This window comes from Misgurnus anguillicaudatus, chromosome 7 (assembly GCF_027580225.2).
Source record: "Misgurnus anguillicaudatus chromosome 7, ASM2758022v2, whole genome shotgun sequence".
NCBI lineage: Eukaryota > Metazoa > Chordata > Actinopteri > Cypriniformes > Cobitidae > Misgurnus > Misgurnus anguillicaudatus.
Genome location: NC_073343.2, coordinates 33,327,180 through 33,342,055, shown reverse-complemented (window position 1 = coordinate 33,342,055; position 14,876 = coordinate 33,327,180). Strand labels below are relative to the sequence as shown.

General features: G+C 37.2%; 1 protein-coding gene across 2 annotated transcripts in view; it reads right to left on the bottom strand.

The window, feature by feature from the left end:
• Positions 1–14,876, bottom strand: part of prkd3 (protein kinase D3) — a 57,262-nt gene that overhangs the window by 31,774 nt on the left and 10,612 nt on the right. The window lies entirely within an intron of this gene.

The window sequence follows — 14,876 nt, the reverse complement described above, 5'->3', positions numbered from 1 at the left end:
GAAGGTCTGAAAAACATCTGTTGAAATAAAGCCCACAGCGATGAGTCACACTACTGTTCTCCACTTCCTCACGCTCAGCTCTTCTCCACGTGGAGGAACTGCCAAACACTAAAAGATTATGACTTTCTTGCACTGCGAGAGAAAAGACTCATTAACCTTTTCTCTTTCTCTGCACTTTTAACAAGCTTCGATATATGCGTATGTTTAATGTTAGCGCAAATCTAAAGCAGCTGAAAGTAGTTTGTTATTAGAAGGACACGTTTCCCAAAGTCTTTGAAAAGATTCAGCAAAATAGATGCTAATTGATATCAGAAATAAGAAGGTAAAAGATAAGCGGTGAAGAGGGAACTGAATGGGTGAGGATCAAAGACTGGAACAAAGCCTCGTTGCCAACTAAGGGCGTGCTCACATTATCCCAACCAAACCGTGCCCGAGTGTGTTTGACCCCCAAAGCCTGGTCCATATGACTAGTATAATCGCTTTGTACCGGGCACAGTTTTATTAACCGAGCTGGGCTCGGGCGCGGTTCACTTGGGGTCAGACACGGAAAGCACAGTGTAACAGCAAATCGTGCAAAAGCGTGGTTAAAAAAAAGAGACAATTGCACGTAAAAACCTTCATCTGTGTGCAGCAGGGTTACGTGAATGTCTAAGCTGCACACAAGATCAAAAATCGATCTGTGATTAATTGTCGATAAGAATTAAATCAATAAAACTTAACGATTGTCAAATAAGCAAGATTATGCATGTGTGTGCGATGCCTGCGCCAAGCACATACAGCTGGAGAAAAATATGAAGCGAGTGCGCAGAAGTTAAAGGCGGAGTGCACAATGTTTGAAAGCCAATGAAATCACCTAAACAAACACGCCCCTACCCCAATAGAATCTGGACCTTCCTTTAAAGACCCGCCCCACACATACGCAACTAGGCAAGGATGTCGGTTAGTAGACACGCTCCTTACTGCTGATTGGCTATAAGTGTGTTTTGGTAGTCGGCCCGTCTCCTTTTCCAAAGCGTTTTTTAAACATTGTGCACTCCGCCTTTAAACTAGCCATGATCCCAACGATGCTCAATGCCATACACACGCCTGGGCTTTTTAACTTCATGCGAGACGAGGCTGGCTGCCAACGCAACGAAATGGCATCCGCAGTGGATCTGATAGGGTCCGATACAAAAAATGCAAATACGGTTAGGATACTGAAAGCAAAGACCCTCTTCAGGGAACCCTGCAAGATTTGCATAGCAACACGTTGCTAACACTGCTATACACCGGGAAGAAGACCAGAAGCCGTTTTTAATAAACAGATTAAAATGTAATCTTAAATTCTGTCATAAAACTGTAAAATGTAAACTGTAACTGACTGTCATTACACTCTGAATGCCCGCAACATATATCACTGATCATTATTGACTGGCGGAGGTGCTACACGCTAGCCTAGTTGACTGTTGCATGTTTTCTAATGGAAGTTTGCCATCTCCATAATATAAGCATCTTTGCTGAAAGTACGCCTCAGGTCTAAGCTCAGGTGAAGATGGGAAAAGTGCCTTTCTTGGATATAATTACAACATACTGTGTATTAACGACTCGGAAAGCGAGGTGAACAACTAGAAAAATAACACTTGATGATAGTGAAACTTTTATTTTGACATGTCATGGACGTATGGACTTTCGAGCGACTGTGGCAGAGTGCCCATGTGAGAAGAAGTTATACACTGTGTCTAGTCGTTATATTTTATTTTATTACGCGATTTTTTCAAAACACCAACTACATTGACTCATTTTACAATCCCACTAGCATGTTATTTAGACAAAATAAAATATTTAAATTTGCATGAGGAAGCTGGCGTTTTTATGTCATTTATCACTTATGTCATTACAGTAAAGGCTTATTTGCCTATTACAGTTAAAGATTATTCGATTGATTGATCGTTAATTTAAACAATCGTCGAATATGGGAAATTGCATAAATTGACATTCCTAGTATCAAGTGTTTAGAGAGTGTTTTACTTTTTTTTACAATCGCGTCTTAATGATGAAAGCATGTCCGGGCTTGGATCGGTCAAAGGACAGTGTAAGTGTGTGCTTCTGGGGAAGAGTAGGGAGGGGGGATAATCATGCTCAGGCACGGTTTGGTTGGGTTAGGTATGATATGAGTGCACCTAAAGTCCAGCTGTTTCCCGGCACACAATGCATCTAAAACAATGCTGCCCAGGGCCAAAGAAACTCACGGGCACTGATTTTGGCTGCGTCTCAATGTCACCTGAGGGTGGAAATCATGCACTTCTGCTTTGTTGTGTTACAGCTGTGTACTAAGTTCCAGGATTACTCAACATAAACAATTCACTTGCTCTCAGAAAGAGAAAAAAACAGCTGAATCATGAAGGACAGGAAAATATGAACATACTGAACTTAACTTTGGATTCCTTGCTAGTGCACAACATGACATGAAGAGATTATACGAAGGTCCACTCTCTCACACAAGGATTCGATTCGAAACAGCGTGCTACCATATAGGGCTGTGACGGTTGTCATAACCACCGCATCACCGCGGTGGTGAAGTGCGACCCGTGGTGGTAAAGTGCGACCCGCGGTGGTGAAGTGCTGGAAACATCATAACCCTAATAAGGTTTCTCACTTAAATCATGTGTTGTAGTTTTTTAACGGATGGAAGTGCTACAATAAACGCGCACATAGGTGCAGATCTCATGGGTGCTCCGGGGCTCAGCTCGAGCACCCACCGAAATGGCCAAGCACATATGCTCATTTGATTCACATTTCGCATCTGAAACCACACAAAAAACGCATTCCATCTTTTCAAAGCATTTGGGTACTTAAAACTTTTTCTCATCACTTGAGCTTGACAGTCAGCCCCAGTGCAACTCTTCATTTTATATTCACCGCTAGTAACCCACGGAAGAAAGTCAGACAGTTTGGTATCAAACATAATATCTATTTAACTTCTATCACACCCTTTGAGATTTACAGTCCTGCCCTGACATGCATCCTTCCGGAGAAAGAGGAGTCACTGAGAGCTTTCCTCTCTGCTCCGTGCCCAAGCCTGGACCCGGACCCTGAGCTTCCTCCCGCTGGCACTGCCCACACACTTTCCACTCCACATGTTTCCCATTGCCTCTCGTCAGCAGCTGGTGGCCAGACTAACTGCTGGGAGGAGGCTGCAGTCGGCCAGACCACTACCAGGAAGCTACAAGGAAGCTGTTAATGTTACCCACACAGTGAAGACCAGCATGTAAAAACAAGTGATACATGGAGGCTCTAGATACTGGCATAGACAAAGAAAACATCATGCATGCTACATTTTTAGCATACTTTAGTTTTTAACATTACAGTTCAGTTCTGATTGCAACATTCAAAAGATACACGCATATGCATGCTACACACATCAACATGTGTTAAGTGTACTGTATAGATAGCCTAAGATAAGGGCAATATTATACATCTTTGCATTCAAATAATACATATTTATGTCTGCTATATATATATCGTTTAGTTACTTTAATATTTATTATGGCACTGAGAAACAGGATTCATCACATGGTTTATATTTCACTCCTGTTGCCAGTGAACTTTCTGCTTCCAGCTTACTCACTGTTTTCTTTACCCCTGCCCCAGACAACCAAACAATCACTCAAGTACTATGATAAAAGTTTATGGCACTGATAGAAACATATCGATTAATACTGTTAATACAACACGGTGATCCTCTAGTGCAGTGTTACTCATTATGTGGCTTGCGAGATTCCGCCAAGCTTTAATTTGTAGCTTTTATGGCAGTAAATAAAACAGTGGTATGATCATGCAGTCGTGAGCTTTTTCTACTCCAGACGGATAGCTTTGTTAGAGAACCATATACCCATTATATCAAGAATGGGGGTCGAAAGCAAAAAAAAAGTGGGCTGGTCCAAAACATTTACTGGAGTAGATGCCATTTTCTTGTATTCTGGTGCCTTTTAATTAAACAATTGCTTTTATAGCCTAAAAGCTTTGTTTATCTTGTTTTTGTGTCGGGCGGACTCTGCAGAGTGCGAAAGTAATGAAAACACAAAATGGAGTTTAAATTATATGGACTTTGAATGAGCCAAGTGGAATGGATTTGAGGAAGCAGCAGTGTGGAAGTCAAGGCTATAGCTAAAATGCGAAGCGAAGTTTAATTTATTTTTTGACTGACGGCGCTCTGACAACTGAACCAACATACACGCTAAATTAGAGGAAAAGTGAGTAGTTCCAATATCATTGGTTTTAAAAATTGGGTGGTCTTGTCCCACCCATATATAGTGGTTCCGACGCCCATGATATTAACTCGTTCCACGCCACTGATTAGTTAACTCGTCAATTAAGAGAAACCGCGTCCCTGCCATTGACAAGTTTTTCCGGCAATCCGTATTTTCGATATTATCCACCAGGTGGCGCTCTTACCCAACTTATAAAACACTGAAGTAACCCCTTAGTCCGGGGTTCGAATCAACTGGCATGAATCTTGTACGATTTTTATTTTTTTTAAATCGACATCGCATTTTTGAGATTCGATCCAGTATTGCCAAACAAAATATCATGATACTTGCATGTATCAGTGTTTCTTAAAACCTTACCTCAGGCCATCTGATTTGTTCCTAACATTATTTCAATAAAAAATATATTTTGCAGAAACCGCAGTGTTCTGTGATTCATTTAATTCAAGTAAACGGTTTCCGCCACTTTGAAACTTCAAAAAGCAGATATATCCAATGTCACATGACTTCAATAAGTTGTTTAAATTCAATTAGTCCACCCCATAAGTATTTACTCCACCCCATAAACACTTACAAAAGCTCCATCCAAACACAAAAACAAACATTTCACTTTTATATCTGCAGCTTTATTTTCTACATAAAGCACTGTATAAGCCTCTGTGTTTTTTATGGCTTGTATGTTACATGTACACTGTGTAGAATTGTTAAATGCAAACTAAGTAATAAAAGAAATTGCTTTGCAGTATGCTTTTCTAAACTAAGCCTTGGTTTAAGAGCGTATTTCTTTCCCATCTCCTTTATCTTAAGTGTCCCTACTGAAAAATCCAGCTAAGACCAGCATAAGCTGGTAGCTGGTTTTAGCTGGTTTAAGGTGGTTTACGCTGGTCCTCCCAGCCTGACAAAGCTGGTCATGCTGGTTGGCCAGCTGGTCTTCCAGCCTGACCAGCTAAGTCCAGCTACACCAGCTGAAAAAGTGACCAAAACACAGCTAGACCAGCTTGCTACACCAGCAAAACCAGCTTCCTACACCAGCAAACCCAGCTAAAACCAAGCTGGGGACCAGCTAAAACCAGCTCACCAGCTTATCCTGGTCTTAGTTGGATTTTTCAGTAGGGGTCTTATATGCCCCATTGTGACTGTATATCACATCACCATGCAGAAGAAAATACTACAGTCAAGATTTGTAAAAAGGATTTATGGTCACTTCATATACTGCTTCCTAAACGTACGTGATGACATTGTCTTTCAACTCAAACACCTACTATGAAAGCTCTGGATTGTGGCCTTGCTCGTGAAACACTTTGAAACTTCCTTATAGAGTGAGTATCAGCTGAACAGATCACTTACTTGCCTGACAGACAGGAAAAGCAAAGTTAAGCAAACACCTCATAGGAGAGCTTTGTCAATCTGTTCAAACTATTCCTATTGATAAAGTTAGCACCATGCTTTAGGAGTCTAAGAAAAGCAAGGCCTCCGTATGGTTTTCATTGTATGAACCTGCCACTATTAACATAATAGGAGGAAATCTCAATATTTGTGCACTAACAGAGGCTCCATTGTTGTGTCTCCCTGACATCTGGGTATTTTTCTGTCGGGAGTATCAGTTGTCATACGTTCTGAAGTGAAGATAGACATAATGGGTTTACTAAAACTGGAATTAAAATAAACGTTACAGATGATAAATTACCGCCACATAAATTAAACCTTTACTCCGTCTGTTACAGTAATGATTAATGTTTTTTTGTAGAGAAACCTCTCCATATTCCATGTTAATAAAATAAAACTCAACCAACACAGAATGATGATGTAATGGACAGATTTGTTTTAAGTATTTATTTTTCCAGTATTTTTACTTTGAAAAACTCAGAAATCTTCTGTAGTAAATATATAAATATAAGAAAAAGAAATGAAGAGTTTCGTTGCAAAACGAGATAAATCCATTTTTTAAAATTTTTGTCAAAACATGTTTATTATTATGTTATCATGTTATTATTTTGTTTTATGGTGCTACTTAGCTGTATTTTTTAAGTTATGAAGGTTTCAATCAAAACAAACCAACTGCAGTTGCATTGAAATTAATTGGAATGCACAACCAAAAAACGAGATTTCTGAACAATTAAAAAAACGGTGGTTATCTCGTTTTGCAACGAAACTCTTCAAATATTGATTTGTGGTTATTGAAAAACAATATACTGTATTTCAAAAAGAATTAAACAAATATTTGGTTATTACTTGGATTTACAAGTCATTTCAACTTAGATTTTTTTATCTTGACTATTGATGAGTTGCTCTAACTTATAAAATAAAGTTGAATTAGCTTAAGTTATTTAACTTTATTTATTAAGTTACAGCAACTCATCAATAGTCAAGATAAAAAAATCAAAGTTGAAATGACTTGTAAAACCAAGTTGTTCTAAGTGGAAAAAAGACAAACCAAAGCTCGGGTCTTAAAAAGTTAATCATGGCACATTTGGGGTTGTGAGATAAATCTAGTTCAGATAAAACAAGTGAGTAAATCAGATTTTTTTAAAACACAGGACAAATCAGCAAGTCATCTGTCTGTGTATGTTGTGAGAAAGGGGAAACTTTAGGACCCAGGAGTAAACTCATCAGATCACATCATTTAATGGAAAATGAATAGAAAAGATGTATTCGTCCAAAGAAATATTAAGTAAACATTTGTCAGTACAACTACATGTGCCTAAATGTTTTCTAAAATAACAATTTTTTGGATTTAAATTCAGTTGAAGCACTGTCATCATAAACACATGGGAGCAGGCATAAATGAATGTGTTTGTCTCACGTTATTGCTTAAATTGGTTGATGCTGGACAGAGGTTTTCGAGTCGTGACACTGGCACGGTTAAACAGTAAAAAGATGGTGTGTATTACTAATTAAACCGGTAATCATTACATCTTAGAGTTGTGCCGATAGACGATAGTATCGTGCATGGACTCCTGTAATGCGCGTGATTCTGACTCTTCCTTGCACATGAGCTTGTAATACGCTCAGCTCTGACATGTCCTTGTACTAGAGATGTTGTTAACGCGCAGAGGGTTAAAACCAGCGAGATTGTTGTTCCCGCTCCCTGGCACGCAGGAAATTTTAGAGCGTATGAGCTTTTCCGCGCTCGGATAAATGCCATCAGTTTTAAAAAGGTTACGGTCATGACAGTGTTGTCCTTGCTTCTTTTTTGTCCATCAATCAAGTGACTTGTCATAAATGAGTAAAAATGAACAAATAAATAGAGTAAACTACTGCCCCGCCCCCATGATACTATCGTGTATCGGCGATCTTACAGGCTGACGAAAGGACGATCTCAAAATGGGGCATACCCAATTACATCTCTTATCTTTATATTTTATTTATTGTTTTAGATAAGTTCTTTTTAACTCATTTTGCTTCGAGATCAATATTTTACACTGACAAAAGTGAATTAATTTTGCAGTGAGTAATTTACAGCATGCTGTGGTTGGCACACACTACAATACAGTGTATTTATCTCTGTTGAAAGTGAACCTGTATGTATTGAGGTCTGGGTCATATATTCTTTCGGTTATATAGCTTTGTTCATGTTTTTTTAGGATGAAGGCATGTTAAGCAACCCGTACATGTGTGTGGGCACCTGCTTCATGTAGCTGCTTCTACCAACTGACAGATGAATTTCCGGCAGAATAGTGCTACTTTCATTTTTGGGTTTTAACCCACAAGTTCACATAAACCACTGTTCTAGGTCTGTTTTAGTGCTCTGGAAGCCTGTTTGAAACCCTAACTAGTACCTTTGTACAAAAATGTGAGGGAGTTGGTTTCATTTTCAAAACACCCAGTCTGTATTCACAAATAGAGTTCATCAAATGTCCTATAATGGATGCAATGACAAAGCATTTTATAAGAGCACCTTTCAGATGTGTGTTTGGCTTTGAGCTAAAGAGAGTCCTGGAGAACACCCAAAGGAAAGATCTGATCATACTTTCCATCCTGTAAGAGGTCTTGTGATGGTAAAGTGATCTTTTTTATTATGATCCAAGGAATCAAGGCCCTTGAATCACACATGCATACAGTGCAGAGTGAATTATACATTGATAGCAGGCAAATTAATAATGAAAGCTGGGCTTTGAAAAGAATGATCTTATCCATGCAACATTCATCATGCAACGGTCATACAGTTGAGCAATTCCAGCATTATGGATGTGACATTTCCAGTCACAATTTAAAATATGTGTGACCCTGGACCACAAACCAGTCACAAGGGTCAATTTTTAAAATTAAGATTTATACATCATCTGAAAGCTAAATAAATAAGCTTTGATGTATGGTTTGTTAGGATAAGATAATATTTGGCTGAGATACAACAATTTGAAAATCTGAGTATGAAAAAATCGAAATATTGAGAAATTGCCTTTAAAGTTGTCCAAATGAAGTCCTTTGCAACACATATTACTAATGATAAATACATTTTTGATATATTTATGGTAGGAAATTTACTAAATATCTTCTGGAACCTGATCTTTACTTTATATTCAAATGATTTTTGGCATAGAAGAAAAATTGAAGAGTTTGGTTCCAACCAAAATCAATATTGTATCAGGTCAGTATTTAAAAGTAAATACTGAATTTGACGCAAAATACAATATCTACCGTGTTATTCTGTCATCTTTTCTCCCTTTTTTCCCCATAATGCAATAAATCCGCTAAACAAATCACAGCACATCATTTCACGCATTGTAAACAAAAAATGGCGGCGCGTTAAATACACAGAATCCTCATCTTGTACTTGTACTTGTGATCAACAAACAAACAAACAGAAACAAAATAATACTTTAAAGGCATGGATAAACCTGTGGTGGTTTTCTGTGATGGGAAAAAAATGTAAGCCATCAAAATCAAATAATTTACATGAGAGGCACTCGGGAGACGGAAAATGCTGGTTGCTTGTTCCCCCGACAACTTAGCTTCTCTTGTGCTAACACATTGACCCCAGGGGATCTTATGAAAAACTTTACCTTATTTTACACAAAGCCAACGAAAATCTAGCAGGACCAAAACATTTTATAGCTGATCGCTGTCGAAAAAAGTTTAGCGACGACGTCCCAAGGATGACAGCAGCAATGACAGTGTTATTACTATGACAAAGTAAGTGTTTTAATTAATGCCATTAATGTTTTTTTTTAATCAGTGTGTACAACTAGTCAACTAAATAAATATAAAAAGGCAAAGATGAATGCACATTTATATATTGATTCAGTAGATTTATAGCATTTTGGGAAAAAAAACTTCATGGATTTATTGCATTTTGCAGGAAAAAATAATCAGTTTTTATAATAAATCTTTGAAAATCAAATTATTGATTTGAATTTTAATGTTATTATAACCTAAAGATGCTATGTGAAAGTTTGAACAGAAAATAGTGGTTTCATCTTGTCACTTTCTTGGTATAGATGGTTTCAGCAGTAACAACATAAACAAGCGGCTGTCGCGGTCCGCACGTAACTTCCGGTAAACTCCGCTAAGAATAAATAACAACAAAGTACTTTAAACGTAGGTTATTTATATAACAAGCAAAAAAACAACACGTAGGTTATCTAGGAAACCAAAATATTTGTTATTTTCAACGAGGCATTTGTTCAAGAGATCAGTTTAGCAACTAGTCAGACCATTAAAAAAACAAAACCGGAAGCAAGGTTCGGATCCAGACGTGTATCACGTGTGTCCGATGAAACTGTCTATAGAAAACACATTTTTACCAAAATTAGTCAAAATGGATTTATTGCGTTTTGGAATCAAACTCTTCATATATTTAAGGTAGGACATTTATAAAATATCTTCTGGAACATGATCTTTACTTTATATTCTAACGATTTTTGCCATAGAAGAAAAATGTATAATTTTGACCCATACAATGTATTGTTAGCTATTGCAACAAATATACCTGTGCTACTGTTATGACTGGTTCTGTGGTCCAGGGTCACATACAGTTTCACAGAGAATGTATTTATTACCAATATATTACCAATATTATACCACAGGGCTCAACATAAAGGACTGCCCTGTGGCCCGGGGCAAGCGTGAGAGACGTTCGGGCAAGTAAAAAGTTTTGTCACTTGCCCGATCGGGCCAGTGGTTCACCCTCAGTCACTGAAATATATTCTCATCAATGTATATTATTTAATATCTTGGAAGCAGACATTTTACTTGGGTAAAACACAAAAAACTCAAAAAGAAACAATGCAAAATTTTGCACAGTTTGCTGTCATTTTACAGGTACATGTATGTTGTATATGTATACAACAATATTTGACTAAAGTTTTGAATTATTATTTTTAATTATGTGAAACTAATTTTTTTTTATTGGGGGCCAGTGACAATTTTGGCAGGGCAAGTGAAAACCTGAACCACTGGCCCAGACGGGCCAGTATAAAAAATTCTTTGTGTTGAGCCCAGTACCATCCGTTTATAAAATCCCTCATTCCAGATATCAGTCTATAGTCATGCTTTTAATCAAAGAACATATAATATTTATTTTAATGTGTGCAATTATGAGTAAGAAACAATGTTATGGATGTGACAATACTAAAACATGCACCTACTATGAAAAATATTTTTTCACGGTTAGGTTGACATATGCATGGAATTGCTCAGATACATAAAAAGGTATAAATATTAGAATAAGGTATAGTTCACTTTTGAACCATTTCAGTCAAGAACCATCATGAAGACCATCTGAGACATTTAAAGCAATAATTAAAAGAAAAATTTGCCCATTTTCATTCTTAAAAGATGCATATCTTCGAACGGATGCAAACCTGTGCACCCTGACACCAGGAAGTTATATCAGTCAGCCAATCAGATTACCAGTTATGTGTGCAATCTGAGTGCTAGTACTGTGTTCAGACAGCTTTATGGAAACAGAGTCACAGGTCAGCAAAAACCACAAAGTGTGAAGTTACAGCTGAAATTTATTCAACCACTACTATACTCCGTTCATACGTCCCAGACACACACGACTGGTGGAGCAACACATGAGTGTATAAAATGCTCGACTTTTACTAAACACATAATCTCCCACTGAGCTCTGTCTGAACTGTCTTTTCATGAGTCACGCTGAATTGATCCATCATCTCCAAGTCTTCAACGACTCCGGCAAAAACAACAAAGAGTGAACATACAGATGGAAAAAGATTCACTTTCTGTTTTTCTTTACTGTCTGGAATATATTTCTCCTTCACAACGATATTGCTTGAGTGTTAAAAAATGCAAAACGAGAATTAGAACATTTAGCTATAGACTGTAAAACACAGCTAAAGTCATTTATTGTTCATTACATTTTCTACATAATGTAAAGAAGATTCTGTGAAAATATATCCTTGATATCTTTAATATAGACATATTTAATATTGAGCAAAGATTTCACAGACAGGGTCATATTTTTCACGTCTCTCTGAAATACTTGATTCTGATTGGTCAACTGCAACATTCATAGGTCCCAATTTGAAGGCTGGGTCCTCCGAAGGATATGCCCTCGAAAGCAAGTACTCGTTCTTTGGAGATTGCAGCCTCCGAAGTCCGCGAAAGAAAATGGAATGAGACGGTCTACCCTTCGAAGGATCCATAAGTTACGTTACCTGCTATACGCGCCTACCGTGCCTGTTAGCGGGACACAGTGGCAACGTTTCTGACTAAATATGAATATGAATTTTAGAAAATATGACACATTGATGTAGATTAAACTAACTAACAATATATCAAATTAATCAACCATAGAAAAATACGCAACATACAAACAATAATTAATACAAAACATAACTTATAATACTAAAGCAGTGACAAGCAACTTTTTTTCTTTTATTTATTAAAGATTTTAAATGTTTATTTTAAAATATCCAGCCTGATATTCAGCACACAATGAATCTTGGGATAGCCTAGGGTGTGAAGGATCTGTTCGTTCTATCATTAACAGTGCATAGAAATTAGGATGCATTTTTAAGCTTATTTTTAAGCAGCCTTCGAATTGGGACGACCTTACTTGCCTTAGTCGCGCTACTGTAATGCAATCTGTCTCAGAATATGTCTTTCGAAGGTCGCAGCCTTCAAATTGGGACACAGCTGATGTCTGCCCATAGCAAAGCTGCATGATTGACTGCTCATCCAGGAAACATTTTCAACCCAGTCCTACTACCATAATGTCTCTTGTATCACTCTGTGACCCATCTCTTGTCATACAAATGCAAGTCTGAATAATTTATCTGCACCATCTCCATTACTGTCTGTAGTCAAACAGGGATAGAATATCAAAACTATTGAATATTTAGCATACAAAGATGGACATTGGACAGGCATCAAAATTAAGAGGGTATACTCTTATGTTCAACCCAGAATTGCGTCAAAAAGGTACGAACCCAACCTGGAGTGCGTTTCCCAAAAGCAACTACCGTCGTTACCAACAATAACCATAGTTAGCAATGGTTTTGGGAAACGCACACCTGTTGCATTGTAATTTTATCTATGCAGTGTTGTTTTAATCCATTGTTTGGTCATTTTCTGGATTAATTTAACCCTACGTCTGTGTTTGTCCCTTTTTGACCCAATGCTGGATTATTTCAACTTTTTAGAGAGTAACAGTCAACCAGCTCTTATAATAAATATATTTACACTTTGATTTGTAATTTCATTGCTCATATATAGACAACTTCAGCTAATTTTCTAGGATACCGCTGGATTTCTAAGAATCATCTTGAATGTTTCCAGGAACTTTATTTCACTCTGGCCACTCCAGTAGATGAAATATGGTTTCTTCCATAGGAGTGAGCAGATGTGTACTCGCTATACGGGCCACTGGGGTTGAGCTGGGGGAAATTTATTTCCTGCACATTTTGCAGTTAGTTTTGGCCAGTGGGATCGCAGTACACTCCAATTTCCATGTGCACCCTCTATTTAACTATTTTCTCATTCTCTTACTCTCCATTCCTCTTTTTGAGCTCTCTGTAGCACTCGTCCAGGTCTCAGTTACTGTGGTAACACCGAAATGTTGTCAACTATCCCCCAATGAACCTGTAAGAGTGTAATGATTAAGTGACTCTCAAAAAACACAAGGCAGATTTCCCCCCTTTCCTGTCAGCTGCTGGTGTGATATATCTGCAAGAATTTTCCATGGAAATTCAAATAACCAGATGTGTTTCGAACTATTAAACTAAGACTTCCTCAAACTCCACCAGCTAATCGAGTAAACAACCACTCTAATACGAGATCTCCATCCACAAATCCATACTTTCTTACTAGTACATTTACGTTGTCAAGTCAACAAGAAATTTTACTCCTGTACAGTGCTGTATAAAACAGGACATTCAATGTTAATAAAATACATAGTGCAGCCAGGGTACTACTACTATATAGCAAGCAAATTTCAAAATGTGAAAAATTGTTTAGGTCAACCGTACGGGTAAAATCGGGTAAATCAAAACTTGTACAACAGCATCAGAATAAAGACTTGCTCATACACATAACATTTTAATCATGTTTCATGCAGGATTAGGCTGCTTTTATTTGGTTTTCTTCAATATCAACAGAGGCAACGCACTGAGATGTTACACAACATGCATGTACACGTTGCTGTTAATTTCAGTTGCATTTATCTACATACATGTTTCAAATTCTTTCTGGGAAAAAGAAAACATTACTTTCTTTATCTCACGCGTCTCTCTGCTATCTGCATCCACATTAACTTTTTTTAAGTATTAAAATTAGAGATGTACTGATATATCAGCAAATAATCATTATCGGTTAATAAAAGTAATTTTTATCGACCAATAGTTTAAAAACAGACATTTGTCATGGCATATATATCTGTCAATCAAAAAAGAACAGGAATTTGAGCTTGGTGTATAGAAATTGTAAAGAAACATCACTAGTTTAATGTTCAATATTAATGGGTCATTATATAAATGAATAACATTCAAAAAATGTAATCTCCAGAATTTAGTTATTTCAAATAAATATAACCACCAATTATCAGCATCGGCAAATATCAGCCCGAATAATCGTCTTTCGTTATCGGTGAGGGGAAAAAGTAATATCGCTGCATCTCAAATTAAAATGATTGCAAACCATTGCGACACTCGTATGGCAGTATGTACATCTGTGATATTGTGGCACTTTTGCTAATCTACCCTACATTTTAGCATTAAAACAGATAGCTAAATGCTAAATCAAAATTCATATTACATTTTTTATTAGCCAGTTGATTAGCACACACTTAATTCCTGCATATAAGTAGACCACATGGACTCTAATGACATGCATGCTTGTAAATGATATGCTATTTGTATTTAACGCTCTATAGACGGTTTCAGCAGTAACAACATAAATATGCGGCTGTCGCGGTCCGCACGTAACTTCCGGTAAACCCCACTAAGAATAAATAACAACAAAGTTCTTTAAACATAGTTTATTTATATAACAAGCAAAAAAACACATAGATTACCTAGGAAACGTCCAATGAAACCGTCTATAGACGGTATCAGCAGTAACAACATAAACAAACGTAACTTTCGGTAAACTCCGCAAAGAATCAATAACAACAGTTAAATAAGTATCAAGTAGATTATTATTAGTTCAAAGCATAGCTAAAGCATA